This window comes from Mesoplodon densirostris, chromosome 5, assembly GCF_025265405.1.
Source record: "Mesoplodon densirostris isolate mMesDen1 chromosome 5, mMesDen1 primary haplotype, whole genome shotgun sequence".
Taxonomy (NCBI): Eukaryota; Metazoa; Chordata; class Mammalia; order Artiodactyla; family Ziphiidae; genus Mesoplodon; species Mesoplodon densirostris.
Window position 1 is genome coordinate 152331565 of NC_082665.1, and position 8337 is coordinate 152339901.

Here is an 8337-nt window from a genome sequence, read left to right on the forward strand (position 1 = left end):
TCAGAAGACATGAAGCTCATCCCCGGGTCCCTGGGCCTCTCTAAGCTGGTTCCCCCATGACTACGGGCTCTGCCTTTGGGGCCTCTCAAAGGGCTGCATCCATCTGTGAGCCCCACGTATGGGGGGTTCCCATCTGGGGCAGGGGGACGAGGTCTCAGAGCCCCGCGATCTGAGGCAGGTTTCAGGCCCTGGAGTTGGAGGGGCCCGGACAGAGCCAGCTGGGACTGAGCATCTGTTACCTGCTAAGCGCCCCACATCCATCCATCCACAGGTGATTCTCCAGCTGCCCTGGGAGGCTGGCATCATTAACCCCATTTTACCCCATTTTCTAAAGGAGAAAACTGATTTTCTGAGTGTTGAAGCAGCTTTCTCTGGCCTCAGAGCTGCTCAGTGGAGACTCCAGGACTGCAATGCAGTCAGCTGCATTCCATAGACTTTCCAAAAAGAAGGCGGAGGAGGAGGAGATGGGGAGAGGGAGAAACAGCAGCAACAGCAGCAGAATCTGGCACTTTCCGCATCAGTACCACCTTGTCCAAGCCACTGTGTGGATTATCTCAGAAGCCTCTTAACTGGTGTCTCTGCTTCCTCTGTTCCCTCGCCGTCTGTCCTCAACACAGCAGCAGGGATCCCACTGGAATGTGGTCAGACTACGCCCCTCCCGCCTCTGCTCAGAGCCCTGCAGAGGTCCCACTTCTGAAAGCCAAGCCAAGGTCCTGGCACTGGCTGTGAGCCCAGCCCAGCTGGCCCTGTTCTGCTCTGATTTCCCCTCCTGCACCCTCCTCCCTGCCCACCTGGACACAGGGCCTCCTTGCTGTCCCTACAACGCACCAGGCACCCTCCTGGCCCAGGGCCTTTGCGCTTTTTCTCTCTGCCTGGAGCCTTCGTCTCCAGGCATCCTCACGGTCTAACTACTTTCCCTCCAGTCTGTGCTTCAGACGCTTTCCCTGAGCACTCCGTTCAAAACTGCAACCTGGCCTTACCCAGCCCAGCATTCCTGATCACCCCCACCCTGCTGCCTTTCTTTCTTCCACAGCATTTACCACTTTCCAACGTATAACACATTTACTTATTTATTATGCTTATTGTTCGTCTCCCTCCGGAAAACTCTAACTCCATAAGGCCAGTGGTCAGTGTCTCCTTTGTAAACGGATGAACGCCAAGCAGCTAGAGCAGTACCTTGAACGGTGCCTGGCATAGAGCAGGCCCCTAATGAACACTTGCTGAATAACTGAATTTGCTGAGGTCACTACCCTAGAAAGACATGGGCTTGTGAATCTCTCTGATCTGGGTTCAGTGCCCCCCTCCAGCACCGACTGGCTGTTCAGTTTTACCTCCTTAAGCCTTCATTTTCTCATCTGTGAAGTATGGTTTATACTTTTTTTTTTTTTTTTTTTTTTTTTTTTGCGGTACACGGGCCTCTCACTGTTGTGGCCTCTCCCGTTGCGGAGCACAGGCTCCGGACGCGCAGGCTCAGTGGCCATGGCTCGCGGGCCCAGCCTTTCAGAGGCATGTGGGATCTTCCCGGACCGGGGCACGAACCTGCGTCCCCTGCATCGGCAGGTGGCAGGCGGACTCTCAACCACTGCGCCACCAGGGAAGCCCTGATTTATACTTTGATATAATGCACATGAGGGGCTTTGCAGAGCGCCTGGCCCATGGCGGCCACATGAGAGCCAACTGCAGGGAGGAGTGACTTTATTTAGCAAATAAATGTTACGAGGTGAAGCTCTGGGACATTAAATAGGACGAGCAGAGTGGGTGCCTGCAAACTTGACTCAGGTGTGAAGCTCTTCTCAGAGAAAATACTTTCTTCCTTCTTTGGAGGAAAATGTTCTGGTCCCTGGAACAGTGAGTTTGAGGAACAGTGCCGAGAAGTTGAGGGGCCCAGACTCAGCCCAGAAAGTTCACTTCCTGGCAGGGGGCTCAGGGCCACCGACTTCACATCTCAGGACCTCTGTTTGCTCATCTGTGAAATGAGACAAGGTTGCCTTCTCTGTTGACTCCAGGGAGGTTATAGGGATTGAAGGAGAAAGCCCATGTGAAATACCGTGTGGGCAATGTAGGATTGCCCTGACGGGTGGGGTGCCCAGCTGCCATCCGGGTTAAGAAGCTTGCTGCTTCGGCAGGTATTATGGGCTGGAGTGCGTCCTCCCAAATTCACATGTTGAAGCCCTGCCCACACAATGTGACCACACTTGGAAGTAAGGTCTGTAAAGAGATAATTGAATGAAAAAGAGGTCCTTAAGGTCGTTCTAATCCTACATGGCTGGTGCCTTATACGAGGAGGAATTTTTGACATGGACACACACGGAGGGAAGGAGACGTGAAGATGCAGGGAGAAGACGGCCATCAAGGAGAGAAGCCTCAGAGGGAACAACCCTGCCGACACCTTGACCTTGGATTTCCAGCCTCCAGAACTGTGAGACAATAAGGTTCTGTGGCATAAGCCCCCTAGCCTGCGGGACTGCAGAACTGTCGTTACAGCAGCCCTAGGAGGCTGAGAGGGTAGGTCTGGATGAGATCACGGAATGTTAGGAAGCCCAGGAACTGAGCCCTCACCTCCTGTCCTGCTCAGAAACCCCTCCCCAGACACACATACTGACCCCAACGCCAGTCCCCCAGGGCCCTGCGTTCACTCCCTGCCTCCCTCGGTCCTGGAGCGTCCATCTGTGTGTCTCAGTGAAGTACCAGTAACTCAAGACGAGTCCACTTGGCACCGTGGGGGCCATCTCTGCACAAAGACCCTCAGGAACACACCTTGCTCAGGTTCCCCGAGGAGCGGGTGTCTGGGAGGGTCCTGGTCACACTGACTGGGATGGAAAGTGCAGCCTCTGCGCACCTTTTTCCGAGGAGAGGAGTCTGTTCTCTCTGGAAAGGGCTGGCGCACACCCAGGGCCCCGTGCCTACCTGCCTCGTCCCTCACGTGCTCCGAGGCCCTGTCTGGGGTGCTGGGCTCTCAGGGTTGGGAGATCTGCTCGTGTGGAGGAATTGCCTCTGGGCAGTGGTGGTGCAGGTCCCTCTCGTGAGAGTGTGGGGTACTGGGGGGCTGCCCGAGGATGGTCCTCACTCCTCTCAGGGGTCACTTCCGCTGGGGCAGCTAGTCTCCAGACCCTCCTCTCCTTCACCAGATTTGTTTAGTCGTGGCCTATGGTCGGTCCACTTGCCCCCCCAGAACTTCCCACCCTGTCCTCCTTTCAGGTCACACACCCCTTTAAACTGCTTCTGTCAGTAATGCAGGCTAAAGGTCAGGGCACTGAGACCCACATCTCAACGTGATGAGTGTGGACCCTCTTGGAAGAGTTTCCAAGTCAGGTGCTGGGCTAGGAGTCCTGTGAAACCGTGGTAGAATATATCTTATTTCTTCTGCAGAGTAAGGGGGAAAAAACCAAGGTTTTTCTTAGCAAAACAAGGCCACACACACACACCTTTAAAAAATCGAGCCGTAACTGTGCGCCTTAGTCTACTGTCGTGTAATTGTCACACTGCAACCTGTGGTCTGAGGCCATCTCCTCATCTGACTGGCTCCTGACCTAGGAAAACAGGAGACTACAGGCCAGGCCGACATTCCCCAGGCTGCCCACCCCCAGGCGCCCAGGCCCGTGGGGAGAGAAGTCCGAACCCCAGCCCCACGGCCTTGCGCCTGACCGCCACCTGGGCTGAAGGAGACTCCAGAGGTCAGTCCTCGGTCAGCACGGGGCACAGCCCCCAAGGAGCTGGCTGTCCTGTAAAAGCCTTGCCTCCGAGGTAGCTGCTGGCACGCGGGGTTTCAGATCCACAGGCAATTCTGTTTGACATTGGACGGGGTCCAGAATTCAGACTGTAGCTTTGGGTGTGAATATTCCAGCCCATTCAATTATTTCCAGTGAAGGGTGTGGGACTTTTGCTTCTTCCTTCAAGCTCCTCTGCAAATATGGATGTTTTCTAACAGAAGCTGGGCCACACGCTGATGTCGAGGTCTGTGTGGCCTCTAATCTAATTGCGCAAAGGACCAAATTGAAATGGGCTTTTCCTGACAGTTCCAAGGGTGGATCAGCAGCCTGTGTTTGCGGGTGTTACGGGGCTGAGGGACCGGAGGCCCCACCTCTGTTCTCTGTCAACGGGGGGAGCTCCTGGGAAGGCAGATGACCGAGGAGCTGGCCGGGGGCCCCTCACGTGTAGGCGCGCCCAGAGGCCCCTCCGTGCGGGCGGCCCTCTGCAGCCTGGGCTGGAAGTTCCTGCGGGAAGGAAGCCGCCTCTCCCAGGGGGCCTGCCTGCATTTGCAGCGGATACTACGACACCACCTAAGCTCGTTGAACCCACTGCCAGGGAATTTCCTCCTCGCTGTGGCCTCCATGTTAACATGAAGGCAAATAACCCATCAGGAATACTTAAAAAGACGTTTAGGGAGTTTCCTGGTTACCACCACACATCAGCTCTCCGTACCTTCCGCTTCGGCTGTCTGATGCAGTTGGAATGCAGAGGGATGTCCCAGGAACCATCAAATCCTGACTGATTTTTGTAGATATTCAATTATGCTTACTAGATGCATCTTACGAAGTCAGGAAAACAAGAAATCTGTTCAGGACAGATTTCCAGTCACAGTATTTGAAACCACACCAGACAATCTGTGGTCGGTGGAACCTTTGGCCCATCCCCAGGGGCTCCGAGAGTGACCGGCTGTCCTGACCACAGCTGAGGGCCCTGCCCCAAGGCAGCTGCTCGCTGTGGGAAAGGAAGGAGCTGGAGTGTGGGCCCAGTCTGGCCAGTGCTTTGCTGGCTTTGCTTTCAGGTTGTTTCCCACCGGCTGGAATCCGACTGACACTGAGGGTGTCAGGGAGTTTTTAAATCGGGACACACAGAGTGAGAAGCAGAGAGACAGACAGACAGACACGCAGAGGTGTGGGGAAGTCATCATGAGAGAAAGGCAGATCCACCAGGGCAAGAGTCACAGACGCCAGCTTCTGGGAGCGGCAGGGTGAGGGGGTCTCCTGGGCACATGGATGGGTCCCTGACTGTGTGGGCTTGCATCCCAGCCCTGCACTTACTAGCTGTAGGACTGCAGGCAAGTCACAGACCTTCTCAGACTCACCATCCTCCTCAAATGGCCAGTGATGGGAATTATTCCATAAGACTGCTGTAAGCATCATGTGATAACGCACGTTGGGTGTCTGGGGGCCGTGCCGGCACCCAGGCGGGGCAGACGCTCAACAAATGCTCAGTGTTCTTAGTGTTAAACCCAAACCCAAGTCCTGACTTCAGGACAGTGCCGAGGTCCTGCCTGTGTATCGCCCTCTGTCCTTCCTGTCTTCCTCTCCAAAAGACAGCCATCACTCCAACCCACTGGAGTGTCTGTGTTTCTGGCAGCTTGGAAGAGTCTCTCTAACGTGGAAATAAAAAGAACCATATCGACTTGCCCTAGAGCCCAGGGGGCCAGGATGCAAGTTCCTCCAGCGCTTCATGTTAAATGTGTGGGAAAAGCAGCTGGTAGGTGGTGGCTTGGTCTTTGAAGGGCTGGGTCTCAAGTGCCCTTTGGGTCAGTGCAAACAGAACGAAATGCATTTATGGGGCCCTGCCCCGTGGGTCGAGCTCAGGAAGGAGGTGGAGACCATTCCAGAACGGCAGTGGAGGGAGAGAGCTGGTGTCCCTGCTTCATCCAGTAGAGGAACGGCAGCCCCAGGGGCTTGATGGCCATCGGCAAAGAGGCCATGCCCCTGTCTGTGTGTGTGTGTGCACTGGGTGTGAGCACACATAGGGAGGGTGGCTGTGCCAGAGTACAGGGGGTCCTGTGTCCGTGCATGTGAGCGTGCTCATGGCAGAGTGGGTGCGCGCAGGCTTGTGTCTGGGTACAGCTGCAGGGGTGGCTGAGGTTGGGTCGTGGGCACAGGTGTGAGTGCGGCCCCGTGCACAGACGACCGTGCGTGCCCAGGCGTGTTTGTGACTCTGTGTGTGGCCGGCGTGTGGGGAGATGACCCTTTGTCTTCAGCGGCTCAGCTGGCCCCAGCGCAGGATGGGGGTGTGGAGTGCAGCCAGCAGGTCACCTGGCTGACAGGGCCGTGGTGAGAGCCTCTACGGGGCCTGCTGTGTCCCAGGAACCAGAGCCGTACAGGAACCGCTGACGGAAGACAGGAATGAGCAAGTCCCAGAGGTTTCTCTGGGTTTTCATTTCAAAGGACACAGAGTGACCTCTGCCTGTGCCACTTGGGCTGCTGCTGCTTTGCCCTTCCCCCAGGGAGGGGAGGCTGGTTTCACTTTTCTTTCCGTTGTTTTCACTTTCAGACTCCCTTGATGAAACACCGAGAAAAGCGGGGCAGGTCTGGCGGTGGGTGCCTGGCTCAGGTGCCAAGGCGGGCCGTCCTGCGTGGAGGCCGCGGGCTCAGAACCTGCTTGGTCCATGCCAATGGCTCTGCTGGGCCAACACGGCCCACCCGATGGGAGAGGCTGTGACTTCCCAGAGCACATGGAACGGGTCTCCTTGTGCTGCTGAGAAAACAGCTCCCAAGAGGAAGCATGGTTTGTCCAAAGCAACACAGAGATGGTGCCGGAGCTGGGACCAGACCCAGCTGTCAGGCCTGGCATTGGGGGAGACACCTGGCCAATGGGCCAACAGCAAGTAAAGGCAGAAGCTAAACCCCTGACCCGTGTGCTAACAGTCTAAATCAGGCAGCGTGGCTCCCTACACCTCTGTTTCCCCAGGCCACGCAGGGCGCCTCCCTCTGTGTGGCCACTTTGTCATGGACCCCACTGTCCCCTCCTGCCGCAGGCAGGCCCTGACCACTCCCACTCAGGCCACACTCACCCGACAGGCCCTGGGGTCCCCCCAAGACTTCTCCCAGGGTAATATATTGGGCTTCTCAGCTTTAGTCTCCAACCCTTCAGACAGGTCCCCCCTACTCCCAGGAGGGTCTCTTCTGTGTGGCAGGGCAGGCCATGAGCAGACCCAGATTTCTCTCTGGGTTACCAGCCCTCAGCTTCCCATGCCCCCTCCCAGGGCCTGGGGCTCTGATGGCCAGTCATCTGGGCTCTGCATTCTCCAGAGTGCCCCCAACAATGACAACACCACAAACACACATAACCCCCAGGCCTCCGTGTGCCCCCACAGATACTGTGCATCCTTAGGCAACACCGCTTCCCCCAAAACGCCGCTTGCCTTCAGGTCGGCTGCGCCTCTCCTGGTCCCTGTGAAATGGTTCAGCTCTGCCCGAGGCTTGCTCTCCTGGATCCCTCTCCCATCGCTTCCGAGGTGTCCGTCTGTGCTGCAAGTCTGCTAACAAGCTGTGTCCTGGTGGATCCTTGACATTTCTCAGGCTGGAGTAGGTATGTTCTGCATTTCAAATAAGATAATGGTAGTCTTTTCCCAATTCACAGAAAAAGTTCATAGAGAGAACTCTCTTTTAAGTCCTTCTCCCATTAAACTTTTGACATCTGTGACCTCAGAAAAAGAAACAGTAACACGTTTGATATAAAGCATCTAGATTCAGTTTCACCCACAATCTTCACGTTAAATTTGGCTATTGTTTATTTTTACCCCACTGACCTGTGTCTGAGATGAAATGCTAGGATGAGGACCCTTGCTTGTGGAATGGATTCAATGGCCCCATTCTCTAGGAGGTCACTCAAGAGTGGCTTTGCTGTCACCTGACCAGATCACACCCCTGACCTGAGTGTCTGGGGAGGCCTGGCCAGGTGGATGCTTGCCATCAGCACCCTGACTTGGTCCGGAAAGGCCGTCAGGCACCTAGTGTAGCTAGTTGCTAGATTTAGTGAGCAAAAATAAAGGGCACCAAGTTCAATGTGAATTTCCAGTAAACAACAAATAATATTTTAGTATACGCATGTCCCATGCAGTATTTGGGACATACTTATACTAAAACAAAATTGTTGTTTGTTAGAAATTCAAATTGAGCTGGGCATCCGGCATTTTATCTGGGGACCCTCACTTGGCACCTACATCCACTGGTGCATGCCACCCAGTGTCAGAGACTCTGCAAGCAGCTTGTAACTGGCAGTAAAGAACTGAGGTTTGTCAGTATGTGTGGGTAGGCCCAGGCCGCTCCTGGCATAATGCCCCTCTCTTGGGTTCTAGAAAGTGCATACAGCCTCTAGCCAATCTTACTGATACCCAGACCCTCATCCCCCCAGAGGTCACTCCAGCGCATCAGTTTTTGCAGTGGTCACCAGCTGCATAGTGCTCTGAGTTTATGCTTTCACCATGTCTCTTGCTTTTCTTCCTCTTCTTGGTGCATTGCTATAGGCTGAATGCTTGTGTCCCCCAAATTCCTATGTTGAAACCTAACCCCCAGGGTGATGGTATTTGGAGGTAGGGCTTTTAGGAGGCGATGCGGTCATGAGGGTGGAGCC